Source organism: Mus caroli, chromosome 2, assembly GCF_900094665.2.
Source record: "Mus caroli chromosome 2, CAROLI_EIJ_v1.1, whole genome shotgun sequence".
Classification (NCBI taxonomy): domain Eukaryota; kingdom Metazoa; phylum Chordata; class Mammalia; order Rodentia; family Muridae; genus Mus; species Mus caroli.
The window spans coordinates 48129962-48138795 of NC_034571.1; positions in this window are offsets into that span (position 1 = coordinate 48129962).

The window sequence follows — 8834 nt, forward strand, 5'->3', positions numbered from 1 at the left end:
AAAAAAAAAAAAAAAAGAAAGAAAAGGTGACAGTTGATACATTCCTTAAAGTAAATTGAGACTAGAAGGTTACATGGGCATATTAAAAATCAGAGAAACCTGGCTCCAAAACTGAACAGGCATGCCAGACCAAGGAGAAGGAATAGCCCCTTTATCTGTGCCCCATAAAGCAGTGGGCATCTAGCACTGCAATGGCTGTAGCTCCACACCCACCTGTCATCTGGTGCCTGGTATGTGTACCTAGGAAGAATAGGCAGAGAACTCCTGACTCCCCTAGGGCTTCAGCTTAGATTAGTACACTGCTTTGGCTGGCTGTACTGTCCTTTGCCTGCCCGCTCACTTTACCCATGAACCTCTACCTGTTCTTCCTGTTCCAATCTCTTTTTCCCTTTCATCTCACAGCTGGACTTTGTATCTCAACCCTGACTCTCCTACTGACTTCCACAGCAATAGCATCTTCTCTTCCCTGGCTTAGGTTCCAACACAACTCTACATGCATTTCTACCAGCCTACTTCAGATTGGTCAACTATAAATTGCTATACAGTTATTATTTATACCTGCTTACAATAAGGCAACATTCAAATTTTAAGGAACAAATTCACTCAGAACAATTATTTGGTATATAAATGATAAAGATGAAAGCCAATTTATGTACAAAAATATGATGTAGTAAAGGATATGGGCAATGTGAACTTTTATACATTACTGTTGGAAATGAAATAAGCTAGTCTTAGTCACTGAGAAAAGGAGTATAGAACTTTCTCAAAAAACTAAAAATAGCCGGGCAGTGGTGGTGCACGCCTTTAATCCCAGTACTTAAGAGGCAGAGGCAGGCGGATTTCTGAGTTCGAGGCCAGCTTGGTGGTCTACAGAGTGAGTTCCAGGACAGCCAGGGCTACACAGAGAAACCCTGTCTCGACCCTCCCCCCAAAAGCCAAAAAACAAACAAACTAACTAAAAATAGGTCTACCATATGATCCAAATACCACTTCTGGATATTGTGGTGATTTGAATGAGACTGGATCCAAAGGCTTATATATTTGAATGTTGTGTCCCCCGTTAGTGGAAATGCTTGGAAAGGATTAGCAGGTGTGGCCTTGGAGGAAATTTGTCACTGGGAGTGGACTTTGAGACTTCCAAAGCACATGCCATTCTCAGTTTGCCTCCTCTCTCTGCTTATTCTTGTGGATCAAGGGAAAGCTCTCAGCACCATGCCTACTTGCCTGCTGCTATGTTCCCTGCCATGATGATCAGAAACTCACCCTCTGAAACTATAAGCAAGCCCCCAGTCAAACACTTTCTTTTATAAGGTGTCTTGGTCGTGTGTTTTATCACAATAATAGAAAAGTAACTTAGATAGGTCTAAAAGTCAGTATATCGCAGAGATACTTGCCTATCAATGTATACTGTAGCATTATTCACATTAGCTAAACTATAGAACCAACTTAGGTGTCCAAGAAGAGAGAAATGAATAAAGAAAATGTGGCAAATCACAAAGCAATTCCTCTAAAATCAGCCCTGAGACAACAAGCATGTACTCTCTCTCTCTCACCTTATTCAAGGTAGTACTAGAAGTCTTAGCTATAGCAATAAGACAAAAGAAATAAAAGGGATACAAATGGGGGTGGAGACAAATTATCCCTATTTTCACATGCTAAGAGCATAAGAGACCCTAAAGGCACCACTAGAAAAGGCTTGGAATTTATTAAATATTTTCAGAAAAGTAGCAAAGGAGCAAAGCTAAACTTATAAAAATCAATATTGTGAGCTGGAGAGGTGCTTCAGTTGGCAGAGTGCCTGCCACCCATGAGTATCTGAATTTGGAGCCCCAGCACTCATGGCAGCACACGCCAGCAATTGCTGAAGAGCTATAGACAGTTGATGGCTTCTTGGGGAGGAACAGTCAACAGCGAGTGCCTGTAATGCTAGAAATAAGAGGATCCCTAGAGATTACCCAGGCAAGCTTGTCAAATTGGCGAGCTTCAGTGATAGACCTTGTCTCAGAGTAATAATAACAATAATAATAATAACAACAACAATAATAATAATAATAGTGTAGAGAGCCATAGATAAAGGTACTTGATATAAACTTCTTCTTTCAATATACATGCGCACACACGTAGATACATATACATATCCCTTTTTTAAACACTGAATGATAAGTACTGTGTTTTTATTACTATATGTATTATCACAATTAATTGAACATATAAGAATTATTACTACTGTTAGAAAAAGAGGTGATGTTCAAGTAAGTGATGCAAATTTCCTAGTGCATATTAACTAACACTAGCCTGGGATAGAAATACTTAAATCAGAACTCTATACCCAGAAGTTACATGTAAACTGACTTTTTTTTTTTTTAAGATTTATTATTATATCTAAGTACACTGTAGCTGTCTTCAGATGCACCAGAAGAGGGCGTCTAATCTCCTTACAGATGGTTGTGAGCCACCATGTGGTTTCTGGGATTTGAACTCAGGACCTTTGGAAGAGCAGTCAATGCTCTTAACCACTGAGCCATCTCTCCAGCCCATAAACTGACTCTTAATAACTTAAATAAATTGTTTTTTTTTCATATTTTATTGTATGCTTATTGATTGTATACTTTATTGATTCCTTGTGTGTTTCACATCATGCATTCTAGTCATCTCCCCACCCCTTCATATCTGCCCTCTGCCCTTGCAACTTTCCCTGAAAAAGAAAATTAAAAAACAAACAAACAAAAACAATAAGAAAAAAACCAAAATAAAACAAAGCATAGAAAACATTTCATCATGGAAGCTGTACTGTGTCACAGTTTGTCTGTCTCACACAGGAATATACCCTTTTGTTCACACATCTTTATGAAAGTGTTCACTGTAATGAGTCATTGGTCTGGTTCCAGGCCTCTGGCCTCTGCTACACTATCAATACTAGGTCCTTACTGGGATCCTCTCAGTCATCTTGCTGTTCAGCTTGTATCATTGAGATCCTGCAGCTTTGGATCTGCAAGACAAGCCCTTTCACACACTTCAGCAGTTCATAGATGGGGTAGATGCTGGGGTGGACCAACTCAAAGACCTGGATCTGGGCCTGGGTGGTAGCTGAGCTGATCAGCCTGCCGGCTCTCCTACGCCCACACCACCAGGGGAAGGTCTCCAGCACTGCCCTGGCTAGCTTACCCAATGCCACAAGGGGCAGGGGCAGCTCTCCTGCTCTCATGCTTCCAGCGAGCTCACCTGCACATACACCATCAAAGCCAGGTCTACTATGCTGCCCAGTCCAGGTACAGTGCCCACTTTCGCAGTGCTGCAGCCAGTGAGGGTGCTGGGCCAGCTCTCCTGCTCTCACACATTTGGGGCTGGCTCACTCATGCCTTTGCCGTCAGGGCCAGCTCTACTGCATACACATGCGTTTTAGTTACTTTTCTCTTACTGTTTAAAACACCATAACCAAGGCCACTGATTCTGGGCTTATGGTTCCATAGAATTAGGATCCATGATAGAGGCATGGAAGTAGCAGGCACCTGAAGTAGCAGCTAAGAGTTCACATCTTGAACCAGCATCAGGAAACTCTAGAGGTAGTGGGAGCATTAGAAACAGTAAGTGGGTTTTGGAAACTCAAATCCTACCCACAATGACTCTCTTCTTTCAGCAAGGCCATAACTCCTAAGTCTCTCCAAACAGGGCTACCCACTGCAGACCAAGTATTCAAATGTCCAAGATTTATGGGGACGTCTCATTCAAGCCACTACAGCATGTAGTTACCATACACTCACATGTTAAATCAGTAGCCTTTCCATATACCTAAAAAGAACCCACAATTTATAAAAAAAAAAAAAAAAAAAAAAAAAAAAATCAGGAAAACTGTTCCATTCATGATATCTTCTACAAAAACAAGACAAACAAAAGCCTAGGGATAAAACTAATCAAGAGAATGAAAGGCCTCCACAGTGAAAAATGTAAAACTACAAAGAAAGAAATTAAAGAATACACTAGAAGATGGGAAGACTTCTTATGCTTGGGAATCAGCAGAATTAATATGATGAAAATGTCTGTCTTGCCAAAAATGACCTATAGATTCTATGAAATACCCATCAAAATTCCAGTGCAAGAGGCTTGAGCAAGAACTTAGTCAATAAAGTAATAGCAAGGACCTGAAATGATCCCTAGAATCCAAGTCTTAAAAACATTTAGATAAGGTAGCCTATACTTAGGGAGGCAGAGATGGGTCCATAGAGCTTACTGGTCAACCAGGCTAGCCTATTTACTAAGCTTTAGGTTAGTTAGTAAAAGAGGAGGATATAAGTACATACATAGTCAAAGTATATGGTATATTTGGATGAAAATGTCTTTATGAAACTTATCACTCTGTAAGTGAATATATATGAATAAAACAAAAATATATGTATGTGTATGATAAATGTTTTTCTCTAGTTCAAACAACAAAAGAAGTACAATGAAGTTCTTTATTTTGGTCTATAACCATGCCACCTTAGATATCCCTAATCCAGTCTGAAATTCATTATTCTGTACACTAAAAAGTTATTTTTTTAAAAGAGGGCCAGAAAGGTGGACTAAATAGTAAAGGTGAGGACCACCAAGCATGACAACCTGGTTAGAGCTCTGGAACCCTAATGATAAAAGGGGAGAACCAGTTCACAGAAAGTGTCCTCTGACCTCCACATGCACCCTATGGTATATGCATATTCATGCACATATACACAAAGAGAGACCAAAAACCTGAGTCTGTTTCAAAGGAACTAAGAGGAGGATTAGACTGAAGCATTGCACACAGAAAGGAGAGGTTGAGTTCAGATGTCAACAGAAAGAATAGACCCCAAACCGACTGGACATGACACAGAGCAGTCCAAAACAGACATTGATGGGAAGGTTGCCAGGAAGTAAACGGTACATTTATTATGAGGAAACACATTTATGGAGTATTTGTCTTCTCTGTGTTCTAGCTCACCAAACTTCTTGTTTTTTGAGAATGCACTGCATATAGTAATTTCTTGTGGCCCCACCTCTTACCCAATGCTTTGAAAACAAAGGTATTCATTAAATGTGCTTCATGTCAACCTGGAGTTTGGCTCTGGTTCCACTTTTGCCTTTGCCAAATTCAGTAATGCCCCAACTCCACAAACTAGAAGAACAGGACAAACTTCCAAAACTTATCAAAAAATCATCACATGCCAAGCATTTAAAGTTTCTGGTGCCAAGGAACTTTTGGGAGTTATACTCAGGATTGTCCCCAAAAGTTTTCCATTTTATGTCTAAGTGACTTCTATGTGTCGGGTACTTTAAGGGGCTCAAGTGAGCTTACAGATTTTCAAATTTTATATGTCATTCACAAAGACACAGATGAGTATGTTTAATGACAGTTGTGAAAGTGTTGTTAAGTAATCAAGTGTCCCAGGCCCAAAGACAATATAAATCTGCTCCAGTCACCTTGGTTCAGTATTTTATAAACACAATCCTGTGGATTTTCTATTATTTTCTAAAATTAACTTGAGCACAAGGATTGTTTATGAAATCAGGGTCCAGCTTTCTCAAACACCCTCTGGAAAGTGGTCCAGTGTGTTAAGTTTGCAAAAACAACCCTGAATTATTTTCTCAAGAACTCCTTGTTCTTTAGGTTCTGGAAGGTTTTGACTTTTATTTGTAATAGCTAAGAACAATGATGCCCTAAAGAATACTTTGTATTGATATAAATGTTTATTCTAGCCATCTACATAGTAGCTACATGCCTATGTAACACTTGAAATACAGTGAGGGTAACTGAGGAACTAAATTTTAAACTGTATTTGAATTTGAGTAATTTCAGTTAAAAAGTCAGATAGTCAAAAAAGACTAGCAATGATGATATTGGACACTCCAGCCTAGGGTGTGGCAAATACCTCTCCTAGAACACCCCACCCTACCAACAATAAAGCTTAATGTTGAATAAGCATTTTGTACTGACAATGCTGAGCTTTGGTGCAACGTTTTGCTGGGAATTCTCAGGGACTTGATGGGAATGATAATGACTCTTACCCAGTGTGCCCGCTAGTCTTATATCAACTTGACAAAAGCTAGAGTTATCTGAAAGGAGGGAAGCTCAATTGAGAAAATTCCTCCATAAGATCCAGCTCTGAGGCATTGTCTGACTTAGTAATTTATGGGAAAGGGCCCAGCCTGTGATGGGTGGTGCTGTCCCTGGGTTAGTTGTCTTGGGTTCTAAAAGAAAGCAGACTGAGCAAGTCATGAGGAACAAGCCCATAAGCAGCATTCCTCCATGCCTCTGCATCAGCTCCTTCTTTCATGTTCCTTCCCTGGTTGAGTTCCTGTCCTGACGTAACTTCAGTGATGAACAGCAATATGGAAGTATAAGCCTTTCCTCCTTGTCTTGCTCTTTGGTCATGGTGTTTCATTGAACCTAGCTGTGTCATAGAGAGCCTAGCTGCAACACCCAGTTAATTCAATTGAGTTCCACTTATATGCTCTAGTGGTTTACTGAGTGAAAAACCGCAGGCTTATATTTTTCAAAATCTACTTTTAATAAGGGTTCTTAAATATTTTAACCTCCCTTGTAGCCCACTACCCACCAGAGATAGTAGAAAGGAAAGGTTAGTAGGGCAAAGGCAGATGTGGACCTGTTTAGAAATAGTTACTTCGAGTAAATCTAATCTGTGTTGGCAGGATATCAGCAGGTAAGGTCACACAAATCAGCAGCGGTAGCTTAATCCACTCACAAACACCATTCACAAGTCAGCAACAGAAGTTTGATCCAGAAGAAACTGGAAGGCTCTGCCAATTGGCTGAGTGGAAGAACCTGCAAGAAGCCATGGGAACACCACCAGACGGTCTTTGTTCTATTTCTCTCCAGGAAGTCATGACAAACGATGACCAGCAAAGAAGGGCAAGGCAAACCAATACCATACAATGTTGTCAAGACCAGCATTAGCAAAGCCCAAGGTTGACCAGCCAAGAATGGTAAGGTGTACCAACACCACATTGTCCACCGTCTGTTGGGTTATAGTTAAACCCTTTCCAAACATCATGTGTTCTCTCAAGTATCTACTCTAGCAAAACATCACATGCCCTTTTCCCAAGCTGCTTCCAGAAAAACACCAAGTGTCTGCTTCAGCAAAAACATCCTCCCATAAGATGGTTTCCAGAAAGCATCACAAGATACCACTGAGTCTCCAAAGAAACCAGAAACTTCCACTTCAAAAAACTCTGTAGTAGTACAAGGGACTACTAAAGATGGCTATGTTTGTATACAAATATAAGAGAGAGAGAGAGAGAGAGAGAGAGAGAGAGAGAGCAAATGATCATCTCATTAGATGCAGAAAAATCCTTTGATAAGATCCAACAGTCCTTGGAGAGATTAGGGTTATAAAATGCATACCTAGACACAACAAATTGAGTTGTGAATTTTATTGTGAATAAGCCAGGCAAAAGGGTGTGGGTGAAATGGAAGGAGTGTGTGTTGGTTAGTTCTTGGGCAACTTGACACAACTTTGAGTGATCTGGGAAGACAGAACCTTAACTTAGCCCCCATCAGATTAGCCTCTGATAAGCCTGTATTTTCTTAACCAATGATTAATGTCTCCTGAAGTGGGTGCCTGACAGGTGGTCCTGGGTTCTATAAACAATCAGGCTGAGCAAACCAGGGGAACAAGCTGATAAACAGTGTTCCCATGGCTTCTGCTTCAGTTCTTCCAGCTTCTTGTTTGTTTGTTTGTATATTTTTGGTTTTGTTTGGTTGATTCTTGTTTTTGTTTTTGGCTTTGGATTTTTTTTTTTGCTTGTTTGTTTTGAGATGGGCTTTCTCTGTGTAGCCCTGCCCTACATGAGTAGGGTTTGATGAAGTCAAAGGGGCAGATTCATCCAATACTCATTAAGTCCTGGGGATGCAGTAGTGAACAGAAGAGGATTCAGGCTCACAGAACTCAGTATTCCCATTGGAATAAAGAAACATGACAGTTTTCTTAGTTTGTATGGTTTGCTGTAACAAAAATAGCACAGACCCAATGGTAAACAACACTTATTTCTCACAATTCTGGGGGCTCAAGAGTCTGCCATCAAGGCCCTGGCACACTGTGTCTAATGTGACACACCGTGTCTTTACAGGGGCAGAAGAGAGTCAGCTTTCTGAGGTCCATCCATAGGTGTTGTTACAGTGCGAGTCTGGAATGACCCTAATAGCCTTATCTTTTCAGTACCAAGATTGTGAAGGTTGAAGGCTATGGAGCCTATCATAGGTAGGACTTGGTTGAAGTAAGTCAACAGAAGCCAGTGTTTGAAACCTGCCCTAGTTCTGTCTCTCACTCTCTGCTGTCAATCAACCATCATGAGGATGAGCTACTGCCACCAGCTCCCTCCATGCCTTCCCTACTCTGTGCCTTTTCTATGATAAAGGGCTGAACTCTCTCTGAGAGCATGCACCGAAATAAAGCTTCCTCCTTTCAGTTGACCCTGTGAAGTGTTTTCTCAGAGTGGCAAAGAAAATAACTAATTAATTGATCTTATGAATGAGGCTACATCCTCATAATTGGTTTCTTCCCCAAAAGGTCTCCAAAGCCATCCCAAGGAGGTTAAGGTTTTAACATGTGAATTTGGGGTGAGGGGATACAAACACTGAGTTCGTTACAACAGGAAACTGTGGTCTGGATGTAATATATGAGAGGGGAATTTAAAAAAAGAAAAAAGAAAATAACATCAGTAGCACACCTACAGACAGGAGAACAATTCCCAGGGATTACAGAGGAAACTTGGTCATGCAAAAGCTACTGACAACTGATGTTACTTCTTCTCCTCTCCTCTCCTCTCCTCTCCTGTCCTCTCCTCTCCTCTCCTCTCCTCTC